The sequence below is a fragment of the Uranotaenia lowii genome, chromosome 1, assembly GCF_029784155.1.
Source record: "Uranotaenia lowii strain MFRU-FL chromosome 1, ASM2978415v1, whole genome shotgun sequence".
NCBI classification, from domain to species: Eukaryota; Metazoa; Arthropoda; class Insecta; order Diptera; family Culicidae; genus Uranotaenia; species Uranotaenia lowii.
Window position 1 is genome coordinate 61,102,318 of NC_073691.1, and position 15,398 is coordinate 61,117,715.

The following is a 15,398-nucleotide window of genomic DNA, read 5'->3' on the forward strand; positions in this document are numbered from 1 at the left end:
AGCCCTTTAAATTGAGTATTTTTATGTACCATGATTTTATTTCAAAAACGAGTATAATAAATATCGGGAAAATCAGCATTTATAACCGGGAGAAAACCTGGGAAAAACCGGGAAAAACTTTGGAATTTCAAAACGAAAAATCGCTAGCAACCCTGTAATTTGAGATTGAGTACCTAGAAAACCTTGATGGGGTTTAGTTGTGTATTGCATGTTGAATGATTTTTGTGAATGTTACAGTTTGCATATTGGTGATCGTGGCAGAAGGGAGATGTGTGGTATGCCACAGTCTATTAGTGACTTGATACCAGTTCAAAATAAGAGTGATCCCTAAAGCCTCCACGCTTTCTATATGTCTGTGTACGTTAGTGAAAGCTTGCTTGTCGTGGCGCTTCATTATGTATTCAAGCTTTATGGTTCGGTCGTGTGAGTGATTCCTTGTGAATGTCCAGTTTGCACAGTGGCAGTCTAATATATGCCCTAAATTTATAGAGAAAATTCAAAAGCTGTGAAATGTTATGCGCTGCAGGCTAAAATTGATTCTAGGCCTAGTACAAGATCTCATGCCAAATTTGGGCTCGATCGGATCACGGGAAGGGGTCGCTCAACGAGCCTGAAGTTTGTATGGCATTTTGAGACATTTTTTTCGGGAGGAACATGAAAATCTAGTTTTTCATCAATAACTTTGGTTCCCTTCGGATATCTTACCCCAGAATATCCCCCAGCCTTCACAAGTGCCCGGATCAGGAAAAAATAGCCAGCGGAATTCGTTCTCCGGAGCGGCCGGAACCCCTGGGCAATCCAGCCCCATTAGGCCTCCCCCGCCCAACCCGTTCCTGTATGGGACCGATGTCGATTCAGTTGACGTAGCGACTCGTGTCGCCATGGTTCGGTTTTTCAACTCGCAGAACACCTTGGCCAATTTTACCGAACACACGCGAACCCTTCGCCTATATCCGCGACCGGTAGTCGCGTTCCAGATCAACAGTTTCCTACGTTCTAGACCTCGGGCATCAGCATTCTTGAACAGATTCGCTCGAACGCAAGCTGTCGAATGGCTGGCCGAATGGTCTCTGACGCCAACGAACGTGGCCTTCCTTCGGGTGCAGACCGGTGTTCTTGATCCCTCGCAGGTTGGTGATAAACAGAAGTGGTATGCCCATACGTTGACGCCTATCAAGTTCCCCGTTTGGGACGACAACAGTTCGCTGAACGGTGCTCTCAAGGGCATGCAACAGCTCGAAAGCCAACCGACCGATGAGAGTGGTTCGGATTCCGAGGGTGCCGAGAGCACCAGTTCATCGTACTCGTCGCTCAGCGATTTCGTATCGGAAATACAATCGTCGGATCTGTCACCAAGCTTGCACGATGTCTTCGGGAATCAACATCACGTGCATGTGGCACCAAAAACTCTCTCAACCAATCTCGATCCGAAGCTAGTCTACCGACCGCCGACCTCGCTACGCTACCCGGACGGCATGAGGCCACCCCAACCGGTGACCAATGATGCCGACAGGCCAGACTCTCCGACCTCGACTTCTTCCAGCCGGTCGGATCTCAGTAGCCCAAGCTTTAATCGAGACTCGGAGTTCGAGTTCAACCCGAAGGCACGTTTTGGAAGCTCAAATCCAACCGGAACCGATCCGACCGGAACCACAGGCCGGAAGCATCGAAAATGAGTAGGATTCCAATTCGACGACAACGCCGAAGACTATCGTGTCGAAGCAAAGCGGAGGATCGCTGGATGCGGACAAAAGAACCAGGCTCGGCAAGATTCCTCCTCCTCTGTCGCCCAACTTGGGTCGCCAGCAAAGTGGCGGTAACATTCTGGCTAGAACATCTAGTTCTGGCTAGAACATCTATTCTGGCTAGAAAATGGCGTTCACGCGCTTAGTTTTATGTTAGCCCTGTTAGTCAGTTGTAGATGTTCCCAATGTTACCGGTTAGTTCTACTTGAAATGAAAGGAAAATCACTTTTGAAGACAATTCTGTACCAACACGTGAAAAGGATGTATCTCCATATATGGCGAATCGAGAAAAACGCATTTGAAAAAATACAACCTATTTTAAATTGCTAATTAAAAATAACTTGAAATTTTTACTTTTTATGCAAGACAAACGAATTTTAGAAGCATCCCCTACATGTTAGAATAGAGGGATATCAATTTTCATGAAAAAACAACGCGCTATCGTAGATAGAACCTAGCTCATATAATATTTTGTCTCCCTTGTTTATACACCCTTTACTATTTTCTCATTTTTAGCTCCAGTTTTAAGCTCGCGTTCATTTGCAACTATGTTTTTATGTTGAATAAAGTGTTAAATCTTTACCAACACGTAAAAAGGATCAATCTCCATATATGGCGCATCGAGAAAAATGCGTTTGAATAAAATAAAATCTATTTTAAATCCCTAATTAAAAATCACTTGAAATTTTTGCTTTTTATGCAAGACAAACGATTTTTAGAAGCAGATAGCAGGAACTATGTGTTAGAATAGAGGAATTTCAATTTTCATGAAAAAACAACGCGCTACCGTAGATAGAACCTTGCTCACGTAATATTTTGTCTAACCTGTTTATACACCCTTTGCTATTTTTTTTTAGCTTTAGTTATAAGCTCGCATTCATTTGCAACTATGTTTTTATGTTCAATAAAGAGTCAAATTGATTATTTTGAGTTTGTTTGCGGAGTAGTAGTGAAAAAATTTTCCGGAGTAAAGGGTGTATATCAATGTGATGGCAGTTCTGGTTTTAGAATGTTTATAGATCCTTTACTCAAATTGAGTTTTTAATGTAACGGAACAATATTTTCTGAAAAGGGTTCTACCGTTAAGTAGTGCAAATGTTCGCCTATCATGAGGTACTGAAATTGGTTTTGTTTACTTTTGGAGATAGATCCTTTTCACGTGTTGGTACAGAATTCTAGTTTCATTCTCTGTGGAACGATTGAAATTGTGCACCCAAAGTTCAGTCCCTTGTAGGTCAAGACGATAGGAAACTTTTTTGTGTTCCATTTTTTATTTTGGTGATGTTCTAGATAGATTTGCTTCTGAACCGTCTGAGTTCTGTTTTGTTCATTTAGGATGTTTTCAGATAGGTTTGGTTTGCATCATTAGCTGTTTTAAAATATCTTTGTTTATAATCAATTGCAACCTGTGTTCCGGATTCAGTTTACATAAAATGATTGAGAGATGTGAACCAAAAGGATCTAGTTAAAATTGTACATGTACCAGTTGTGTAGCAAAGTTGCAGTTCTTTTGTTTGGTAAATATTTTCAATCAAACTTGTTACATCACCTGTAAATTGAAAAATTTCACCAAAGCTTAGAAAAATTGTTTTTTTTATCCAGATCGCATAACACTGGTCAAAAGTGTCTCCTGATCATATCCTTTTTCCCCCATTCACAAGAAAATTGTTTTGCTAGGATGCAGAGGTGACCTCGGTCCTAAAGCATGAATTTATTTTCTATCGTCCCTTTCTCTAATTTTCCTTTCTATCTATTGACTACTAGGACGTGGCCGGCGCCGTTATTGATGTTTAAAGAGAGAGCATCAGTTTTGTTCATTGTGAATGTGTTGTCAATCCCAGACACCGTTCTTTTGACCTCTGGACAAAATTGATGGCCTCGGTCAATCACGGAGTAGCAACCATTGACGATGTGGAATACGTTCTACTGAGCCACGCCTACGATCATGGAATTCGAAATGTGTTTTTTAGTAACGATTCCGATCATAAAAAAGTAAACCAAAAAAACCCTACGAAGTTATAAGCTAAGCTAAGCTAAGCTAAGCTAATAACTTTGGTTCCCTTCGGATGATTTTTTTTAATACGGTTTTTCTTAAAGCGTAAACTATGACAAATATTTCTTCCCAAGGTTGAATTTCGAAAAAAGTCATGTTAAACATGATATTGGGCTTCAAAAATGGGTTAACTTTTTTAAGGATGGTATTCAGCACTGTTAATGAGTCGGAGCTGTCGAACATATTGACGTCGCAAAAATTTCACTTTAAAAAAACAACCAGAACTTGGGCATGATAAATTATTTAAAATATCAATTCGTTCCTCAGAAGAAACGTTTTTTTCTCGATAGAATGCCATAGCATTTTTAATTTTTTTTTTCTTCCGATTAAAAAAAGTTTAAAAAAAATAGAAAAACAAAAGGGTGGTCCAAAATACTCCACTCTTTCCTATCTAAATATCTCATTTTTTCGATAGACATGTCTGTCTGAGCAGACATTAACTTCGTATTACGGTATTTAAAAATATATCAATCTGATTGAATTGCTTCAAAAGAAGATAGACGCATTCAGCCGTAATTTCAGAATTTAAAACAATAGAAAGTGACAAGAAATTTTTCCTGATTATTTTTTAAAAATAAAGCCTAAATAAAATCAAGCAAACAAAAAACGCTTTCCGAATTGTACACTAGACTGAGTCGATTTGGAGTAATTTTTGAATTTCTCAAACCCTAGGGTCTAAAAGCTTTGTTTTGGTTCAAACTCATCCATGATTTTTTGCAGAATTTTTGAGTATCGTTTACATGAGTAAATTTGAAGTTTTATGTTTGTATGAGAAAATCGAATATTTTGTACTGAAAAATCGATATCTTTCTTCTGTGGAACCGAGTCTGCTAATGGTTTTTGTGCCAATTTATAAATACTTTCAATGAAATTTTCCGTAACTTCGTATCTTAGGCAAAAAAGTTATTAGTTACACTAGTTTACAAAATTTTAAAAAAATCGTGAACTTGATTAGCCGACCAACATTTTTAATGTAAAATCGGGCGCTGAATCCGAAAATGAAATTCAAAAAAATCTCAGTAGAACCGTTTTTGAGTTATGCTCCAAATATGAAATTTCGGAAAAATTAAAAAAGTTCTTGTACTTAGATTAAAATATCTCGGATGGCATAACAGTAATTTGAAATCTCTCTTTTGCATATTGAAGGTGAATAAATTTTCTATCGATCATCTGAACACTGTTTTTGCGTTTGACCAACAGTATTGTTGATATTAGTGACTTTATGAGAAAAAAATTATAAAAAATGCATTTTTTTAGAGAAAATTTTGTTTCAACGAAAGTTTTAGACTCGATGGTAGCATTTAAAAAATCTGATTTTCTTTTGCGCTTGAATGTCAATTCAAAACAAAGATTTCAAGTGGTTATTTATCCAAATCGGTTGAAAATTTAACAAGTTATGGCTACTTTACCATAATTGTATTTTTTGCAGTTTTTTAATAATTTAACGAACCGCAGTACACTTATCATAGTATTGGAAGAATGAAACATGATAAATCTCACTCGCTCCAAGGCAAAATTATTTATTAGTTTATCAGAAGGTCACATGCCAAGTTTCAGGAAGATCTGACCATAGGGAGGGGTTGCTTAAGTCTCAAACGTGAATAAAATTTTGAGGTATTTTGCCCGGAAGGAACGAAAAATACCGGTTTTTCATCAATAACTTTTTTCATCACTAGCTGATTGTTTTTTATGGTTGATTTTCTTAAAGCCTAAGTTGAGACAAATATTTCACCCGAAGACTGTAACTCGATTGGATTTGAAACAGAAAACTTATTGCGGTTCAAAAGCCGCAAATTTTGTCCAACACGCAATGAGTACTTTTTACGCATTGCGTTGTATACGAGAATTTTCGACCAAAATACAATCATTGAACCGAAATAACTTTTCTGTTTCAAATCCAATCGAGTTACAGTCTTCGGGTGAAATATTTGTCTCAACTTAGGCTTTAAGAAAATCATCCATAAAAGACAATCAGTTAGTGATGAAAAAAGTTATTGATGAAAAACCAGTATTTTTCGTTTCTTCCGGGCAAAATACCTCAAAATTTTATTCGCGTTTGAGACTCGAGCAACCCCTCCCTATGGTCAGATCTTCCTGAAACTTGGCATGTGACCTTCTGATAAGCTAATAAATAATTTTGCCTTGGAACGAGTGAGATTTATCATGTTTCATTCTTCCTATACTATGATAAGTGTACTGCGGTTCGTTAAATTATTAAGAACTGCAAAAATTACAGTTATGGTAAAGTAGCCATAACTTCTTCAATTCTCAACCGATTTTGATAAATAACCACTTGAAATCTTTGTTTTGAATTGAAATTCAAGCGCAAAAGAAAATCAGATTTTTTAAATGCTACCATCGAGTCTAAAACTTTCGTTGAAACAAAATTTCTCTAAAATTCTCTAAAAAAATGCGTTTTTTATAATTTTTTTTCTCACAAAGTCACTAATATCAACAATACTGTTGGTCAAACGCAAAAACAGTGTTCAGATGATCGATAGAAAATTTATTCACCTTCAATATGCAAAAGAGAGATTTCAAATTACTGTTATGCCGTCCGAGATATTTTATTCTATGTACAAGAACTTTTTTAATTTTTTCGAAATTTCATATTTGGAGCATAACTCAAAAACGGTTCTACTGCGATTTTTTTGAATTTCATTTTCGGATTCAGCGCCAGATTTCACATTGGAAATGACTTTCAGTTTACTGAGTTCAAAAATGCTGTAAACTAGTGTTATTAAACAGCGGTATGTCTTTTGGCATTGATAATCAATAAAATCAATTGACATCACTGCTGGGTGCCGAGTTATTGCATGATTACTTTTCATGCCGTACTTTGTGAGGCAAAAGCAGTGATGCCAATTAAATTTATTATTTTTCAATGTCAAAAGACATACCCCTGTTAAACAGCTAATAACTTTTTTGACTAATAGATACAGAGTTACGGTCTTCGATGAAGCTGTTCAGCGGAAAATTTCCTTTAGAGAATTTATAAATTGGCACAAAAACCATTAGCAGACACGGTTCCACACGAAGCTTTTTAGACCCCAGGGTTTGAGAAATTAAAAAATGACCACAAATCGACTAAGTCTATTGTACACCTAAAAATGCGAAACATGTTTGTACATTTTTAGTACGATATGCTTTGGAATAAGAAATAATTGAAAAAAGGAAACTACATACAAGCAATATTAGGTTCAACGTTTGTTTAAGTGATGGAGCAATTCTGATGACATCAAAATTCACACTAGCTGCGTTCAATCGTAAGTAGCGATTGGTTTCGACTAGTTTCTGTCAAGTGGTCGTTGTTCAACGGGCTCATGTTTTGGTCGAAACAGGTCTGGTCGTTGTTCAACGGAGCAAGTTGAAATCGGTGGAAACTAGTCGAAACCGATCCAGCTCGAAAGCAGGATTCATTTCTACCACACTAACACACATGCAGCGTGTGTGTCAGACAGAGATGCATGTTTTTGTTTCGTTTTCGCCATTTCATTCACTCCATGTGCTCTGGATGTTTGGATTCAGTCGGCAGTCGGTTCTGTGTGTTTCCAGTCGGTGGGATTCTTGCTGTGCTAACTCTTCCTGCAATTATACCTGTGCTGTGCGGTAGAAGACGTTTGCACGTGCCCCGGGGTAGCTTATAGATTTATTTGAATGGAAAATAAACTTCCGAAATCTGCTTAAAAAAAAATAACTGTATATATTTTTGTAGCATTTAAATAGCTGTCGGAAGCTGACGCTTTGAAGGGAAAGTACACACTACCAAAAAATCTGGAAAATTACATCACATATGATGTAAATAAAAAGAAGCATCATATGTGACGGAATTTTCCGTGCGAGTTGAATATTACAATGCTAAAAAAGCAGCAAAACTGGAGGCATGTAACCAAAAATGCATGTAAGATTCAAGTACATGTAAAACAAGAAGTAATTGGATTTTCAGAATGCTTTTTTATTCTTGCTTTTGTTTTTAAAATGTCATATTCTTTTAATAATGAAAATAAAAAGCAGTTGCATATTATGTTCCCTTTATTTTAGTTTTCAAATCGTTTTTTTTTCTTTCATCATTTGTCATATGTGATGATTTCAAATGACATAAATACTAAAATCTAATCCAAATCAAACCATGCTTTATTAGTCGACCTTAACATACACAATCATTGCAAAACTAAATGCATCATCCCAAAAAATCACTAATGATAGTTAAATATAATGGTATTCTATATATGAACGGATTCCACGACGATTAAACACAAAAAATCCGGTGTACTTATATCTTTGCAGCAGCACAACGATCTAAGATCTTCTAATGGTAATTGTCGCGATATTAAAAAATGGACGGATTGATGTCAAAAAATACATTCTTTCATTCGGATTTCTCGTGCTGGATGACGGCAAGCTCCTTCCGGTACACTTGAAAATTTTCCTACTCGGTTCTTTTTGTTGCGCAGCGAACGATCTCCGTTTTGTCATAGTCGGCCAGTTGCAATTTTGAATCCGCTGATTGCTAACAATTGTTAGTGATTTTCCTCGACGTTGCAAATAATGTCTAAAAAAGAAATGTCACTTTAATGAAAAAGGTTTACGATTTAAAATTAAACTTTCTCACCTAGCAGTCGGTTTATAAAATCTGAACCCGATCGGAGCGTACTTGATGATTGTAGTTAAAACGGGTAAAATCTAATCGAGGATTTTTCATCGTACTTTTCGGACTGTACTTTAAAAGAATTGTCCGTGAGGCAGGTGATGAAAAACTACTGCTGTTTTCCGTATATTTGCGACCTTCACCAAGTACAATAAGCAGTGCTCTCCGGTTTGTGGGAAACCAACCCATCCAACTACAGACCGTAACGGTAATGTTCCGTGCTTGCATTTCCAAGTTGAAGGAGGTGTCTGGAATAGAAACGACATTAGTAATGGCATACTTTATTGTGTATTGATAGAATTATCCGTTATTGCTCACCTTTTTCCAAAAGAATGCTAAATTGATGTTTAATTGAAGTCCAGTGTACACCTTTACGATTTTGCCAAAAAAAACGCGTCTTAATTTTCCCGTGATCTGTTTCGGTCTGTCTAGGAATTCGTGTGCAAAACGCACAAAACACGCATTAGTATTGGTGTAAGTATGTTCAACGGACGACCTGGTTGAAATCGATCGAAGTCAATTGGAAAGAGACAGATTACCAACTGTCAAAATCCATTCCTACTTGTTTCGACCTATTTCAACCTGTTTCGACTAACTTCCATTGAACACACATACTGTTTTCCGGTACACTGCAAAAAAATCTGAATCCTTAAAAGCACTGAAAACGAAGAGCCATAATATTACATGACATAGAATGCGATTTCATAATGTAAATTTACAAAATAAAAAATAATTGAATCAATAACAGCACTGAATTTGAATCACACGGATATTACATGACGCAGAACACGATTTCCTAATGTAAAATTCCGTCATTTATGATGCTTCTTTTTCTTTACATCATATGTGATGTAATTTTATAGATTTTGTTCGTTCACAAAAAAAATGAATCCTTGACAGCACTGAAACTGGAGAACAATAATATTACATGACATGTAAAACGATTTTGTCATGTAAATTAACACAGCTACAAAAACATGAATCCAAAAAACCATTGAATTTAGAGAGTAATTAACACGCTATTTTCCAACGTGAACACAACGAAACAAACAAATAGCACGAAAATTGAATGACAAAAGCCTTCAGTATACCCTCGGAAATTTGTGTTTGTTTTGAAATCGTGATCCCGAAATTTGTTTTTCGCTAGGTAGGATACACGGCAAAAATAATAAACTCAACCGCCACTTTTTTGTACGCATCTCGGACAAAAAGTGCAGGGACTCAACGTTAAGTTTAACGCATTAAACTCAACTTCGAGTTTAGCGTATTTAACTCAACGTAAGTTTAGTGCACTTTACTCAACGGAAAGTTTTTCAATGTTTTCTTGCCGGTGCGTAGAATTGTAGGATCGTTAAAATTAGCGATTGAAATCGAATGAAATTAAATAAAAAGCTGATTTATCAATTAATTTTTTTTTATTTAGCGGTTAATTAAACATTCATTGGTTCCGGACTAGTTTATTGTATGCTTCACTCGACGGTCTTGAGGACAACGGTGGCAAAAAGCTCCAGCTGTTTTGGCGGCAGAACGCGAGGCTCGAATTGGACGTTGCAAGCACTGTATGAGTGCTAGTCCATTGGGGGCAGTTTTGTGCAGATTCCACCGATGGCTGTTGTTGGCATGACGTTCTTCTACTGCTTCAAGCTTCATGCCCGGTGCTGAACCTTCAGTTTGGCTTTCGATGGCTTGCTTGTTTGGAGGATACGTCAATACTTTTATCTACCGGGGTATTGGAAAAGGCCCTTTTGAGAACCAGTCCGCTGTAGTGGTACGAAGCTACTTGTTCCGGCGTTTTAGTGGGATTATTTTTTATTGATCGGCACCATCTATCATACGAAATATTTTGTCAAAATTAGTGAATTCATTAACATTAATCATTGTATTGTTTACCTGATCCGATTGCGAGGGGTCTTTTACTTTCTTCCATGATCGACAACTTTCATGGTGGTGCATCAATCTCGTACACCTTTGTCCATTTTCTCCTCCATACGATCGATCATACTGGCACGGTTCCGGAAGCATCTGTCAGAAAATAACTAGCTTTAGTTATCAGTTATTAATTGAAATTTGATTACTACCCGCATAATTAAAAACAGTTGGGGATATAGTACTAACTATTAACTTAATATATTGGTAGCAGTACCAGTATGAAATATCTTCCAAGTATCATTTCATTATACATGTTCAAAATTTTATTACCTCAATAAATTATGACAGGATCGTATCAGTGACAGTGACAATATGATATATGATTTAGTAAGTATAGTATAATAAGAGAATAAAAATTTGCAACCTTTGAATATTGTCTCTGGACCTTATCCAGGACTCTAACAGTGTACGACAAAGTTTCCTTATATTTTCTTAGCATTAGACATTAAATTAAAAAAAAAACAACATTGACAACATTGTATGAGTTAGACAAGTCGTTATCATTTCACCACTTGCGGATAATAACTAATATTGTTATTTTAAGATGTAGTTGTGAGCTTATGCATTTTTTCGCTCTTGGGTTCAGCATCTGCTAATTTTCACTTCACTTCGTTAAAATTTGTGTCGGCAACCCCACGCCAGGTTCGGAACTGAAAACTGTGTTCAAAATGGCTCCGAAAAAAAAGAATCACGCTGAGAAAAACACACAGAACGCGAAAAGTAAGTAAAACTATATTATATTATCGATAAAAACTAGTGAGATTAAATAAAACTAATGAAATTACAGAAACAAAGATCTCTGCTGAGCGGAGAGCGGAAAAAAAATCTACTGAAAGGCTGAACAATGCAGATCTGCACAAATAGGTAAGATTGTATAATCCATGTATAATATCAGAAATAAAAAATAAAAATCTCAACATTTAAATTTTTTAATTTTATTTTATTTTTTGTGGGAAAGAATTGGAACTATATTGGTTATGGTACAGGGAAGCTCTTTTTAAAAATATTTTACAATATGCGGAACGTATGATTGAGCGTTATTTTTACTACAAACTACTATAAGCAAACTATATCCATTGAAGTTGATGAAATCTATGATTTTGTATTCCAACGTAGCTAGAACATTCAGGTAGATTGTTTTGCTCGCCAAAAGTGGATGATATTTTAACCGTATCCAATAATGTAGCATGAAATATTTGTTCGAAAAAATCGCTCTTTTTGAATGGTAAACATGCTTAACAGCCCTTTCCCCATATGGTACTTTAACAGATAATCATAATACAGATTGTTAATATGGTCTGTGTTATTGTACATATACTGTTCACTTTACAATAAACGATAACGTTTAGAGACAATATAGAATATTCTCTATATATTGTAATTGATTATGCGGGTACTAACCTGATTCGATTGCCTTCAGAGTATCTCGATACATTGTTCTCCAAAATTGGGCCGCTGACAAAAATAAATACTTTCCGGAGGAGCCGATGAATGCCGGAAGTAACCCAAGTCGACGTCCTGACCAAACATTTATTGCATCCGGACCTATTCACTCGACCTTCTTGAGAGCAACTGTGGCACTGGTGGCAGCAGCAGCTCTAATTTTCTTAGCGACAGTTGGCTCCAGCTGGACGTTGCGAGGGCCGCAGAGCACTAATCCATGGGGGGCTGTCTGGCACAGATCCCGCTGAAGTCTGTTAGCATTGATGATATTCAGGCTACGACGTGAATTTCGAATAAGTACTTCAAAACATAGTTTCTTTGGACCTTACTGGACGAAAATCAGCAGTACCTGTCAAACCAAACAAAAAAAAATTATAATTGAATTAATTTTAACTTTTATTATTTACCTGATCTGGTAGCTGGCCATTTTCTTTGGAAAACCACCTTCAGGTGGTGAACAGCTTTTCCGGCACCAATCCATCGTCCATGGATCGTAAACACATTCAGCACAAATGGCACAATTCCGGTTATCCTACAGGCAAGATTATAATAAGTTTATAAACTTTAAAACTCACAACCATTGAATGTCCTTACCACTCACTTGATACGGTTTCCTCCGGACAAAAAGGAGCACCGAAATCGATATACATGCTGAAAAAATCCTCTGCCGGGGGAGCTGGTGGATGCCGGGAGTTATCAAAGTCGACGTTCTAGCCAGCCGAACTGACTTATGTCAGCAATTGCTGGATCTCGCTCAAGGGAAAAGTCCACACTATCGCACTGATTTGACCTACAAGAACGCGCTTCCGGATTAAATGATGCGCAAATCGTTACAAATCATCGCGACTTCAACAACGCGTGCAAACCACAAACAAAATGGCAACTTCAAAAGTACCCACTTGAAAGTTTTATGGGAAAAACTTTTGAGTTGCATACAAAATAAGGAACGAAAACAATGCAAACAAAAGAAAATCCCAAAAAACTTTCGGTTGCGTAAAAATAACTTACTCGTTAAGTTTTTGACAGTTTGTGTGTAGTAGTTTTCTCAGTTTGTTGTACAAGGAGTGAAATTCGCGATAAGAACACCAAGTCTATACTGCTGAGTGCTGATGCCATCATTCATTGGCTATGACTATGCCAAAATCGGTTGTTGGAGTGGAATGGAGTTGTTCCGAATTTAAAATGGTGAGAAAAATCTAACATTCAACTAAGTGAATCGACAGTTTTGTGTGAGCAGTAATATTTTTAATCCCGTCCTATTTCAGAAAACTCCTCCAATTTGACGAAGGGATAGTGTGACCTATTTATTCAATTTCATCCTTCACCGGGAAGTCGCATCCTTGTGGTGAGTGCAGGTCGTTGGTATGCGGAAAAGGAATAATCGATCACCATTTCAACTTACTTCATGAAGGTTCCCTGCAAGTCATTTCAGATGGCTGGGCTTACTTCATGAAGGTTCCCTGCAAGTCATTCCAGATGGCTGGGTGCACCGTTTCCGTCTGGACAAATGCCTCTGAACAATAATCCGAAAAGTTAAACAGAACTTCCTCGGTTAATTTTTGCACTCATCAACTAACGGTAAGGTTATTTCTTTTATTTTTCTACCCTTTGTAATTCTTCTTTTGGATTATGCTTCCAGCACTGAGGAGGCGGATGAATCATCCCGAAGATTCGTTCGAGATGAGGAATCGTTTGGATGATCTGACTCATGGAAAGAAGCAGTATAGAAGAGTTGCATTAGTGTAAAAGCTGCCTCAAATTTTTGATGGTTTGTCACTGGAATATGTGGAACCCCAAACGTGGAGGAAACGGCTGGAAATTGCCCATAAGGAACCCTAAACATCTTCGGGAAGAACAGAGCTTGGAAGTAAGTTGCTCAATTTAAATTGTGATTAGTTAAGTTTTAAGCTGAATACGCATAGGAATCTTTGTCAACTCAACGTTTAATTCTGTGTTCCAATTAATTTTACCACATAAGCCACCGCATGAATAATTAAACTTGATTGTGTTTTCTATAGTGTTTAATTTTTGTAATTGATCCTGGTTAGAATGTAATTCTTAAAAAAAAAAACAAAACAAATTTAAGATAAGGACAAATTTTGTAGATATGTGCAAAGGCACTGTTATTAAATTTCATTCTACACGGCACATTTATTTTATGAATGCAGCCGTTTAGCTGATGCCGAAATTTTGACATTGTTACATATGTGTAGAAAATCGTGGATAAATTTAAACTAGGAACTAGGTGGTTGCCTGACGAGTCAATTAGTAACAGTTTTATTATTCTTTAGAACAGCAGGATGGCAGGCAGCTTCATGTAGAAAGGACTATTCATTGACCATTGTGTGTCGCGAGTGTTATATGAGGTAACAATCTTTTTCATTTCCCTTTTCCCTTTGTTTTGTTTCTTTGTACTCACTACATGCTATGGTCTTCAGATGAAATTTGGCGGATGTGAAAGTAAAAACATAAACCCGGATATGTGTCTCACACACAGTGCATCCGTCTACGAGGTGAATGATCTGATATCTTAAAACACTCCTTCATCAAATGAATATCATGCAAGTTGATTCCTATATAGCTAAATTCCGTCCTACAACGAGAGAATCATTAAGGATGACAGGATATCGATTATTCTAAATAGGTGAGCATGAGCTGTTTTTTTAAATATCATAACATTAAATGTTACAAAATAAAAATATGCTTAGATGGGTGCGTTGCTAATCAACTTCATTACTGTTTCAGGTCGCCTGAGCTAAAACAGATGGTTCGATGCGGATCTAATCAACTGATAATAACCTATTTATTATTCATTTTCCTTCGACATCCGGTGCATCTATGCACACAAATTTTTCGACTTTCGCGATGAAGAGATGGACAAGGGTCGTAAGAAAAACCTTGGATAGCCGTTCAAAACCGCCGTAGGGGTGCGCTCTTCAACAACATGGGAAAGCACATCGAAAAATCTGCTGCCATGGAACTTGGTTTTTATTGATTTTTAAGTTTTCTGTTGAGTGTTGTTATAAAAATGTAAATTAATTTCAATATAATCTTGAAAAGCAATAAAAACAGCATTATTTATGACTGGAATTCTTATTGGAAATGAGAAAGCGCATAAAAATTGTAAAATTACATCACATATGATGTAATCAAATAGAAACGTCATGAAAGACGGAATTTTCCATGTGAGTTTAATATTACATGTTTTTTTTTATTTACAGAGGTGTAATATTCAAATTGCACTGAAAACTCCGTCATATGTGATGCTTCTTTTTATTTACATCATATATGATGTAATTCTACAGATTTTTTTCGTTGTGTGTAGAGTGATAAATGTGCGGATGATTGTAACATTTCTTTTGGCGAGATATATCTAATGTGTTATAATCCTCTATACTTACTGGCGCAATACTGGCGATTTTATTTTTTTTTGTTTTTTGCTTATTTTGAGTACAGAGAAAAATCAGCCTGAAATAATTAATAGCTTGAGATAAAATTTCAAAGACTTATTGATTGATCTTTTTACAGGTAAACAAGCGATACACACTACGAAAAAAATCTGTAAAATCACATCACATAT

General features: G+C 36.6%; 1 long non-coding RNA gene across 1 annotated transcript; it reads right to left on the reverse strand.

Moving 5' to 3' along the window:
* Positions 1 to 8,045: 8,045 nt before the first annotated feature.
* LOC129745488 (uncharacterized) lies at positions 8,046 to 8,876 on the reverse strand. Its single transcript, XR_008737136.1, has 3 exons — positions 8,765 to 8,876; positions 8,411 to 8,694; positions 8,046 to 8,350 (listed from the first exon to the last, which is right to left on the reverse strand). It is a non-coding gene; the product is annotated as an uncharacterized LOC129745488 (long non-coding RNA).
* Between the last annotated feature and the right edge of the window lie 6,522 nt (positions 8,877 to 15,398).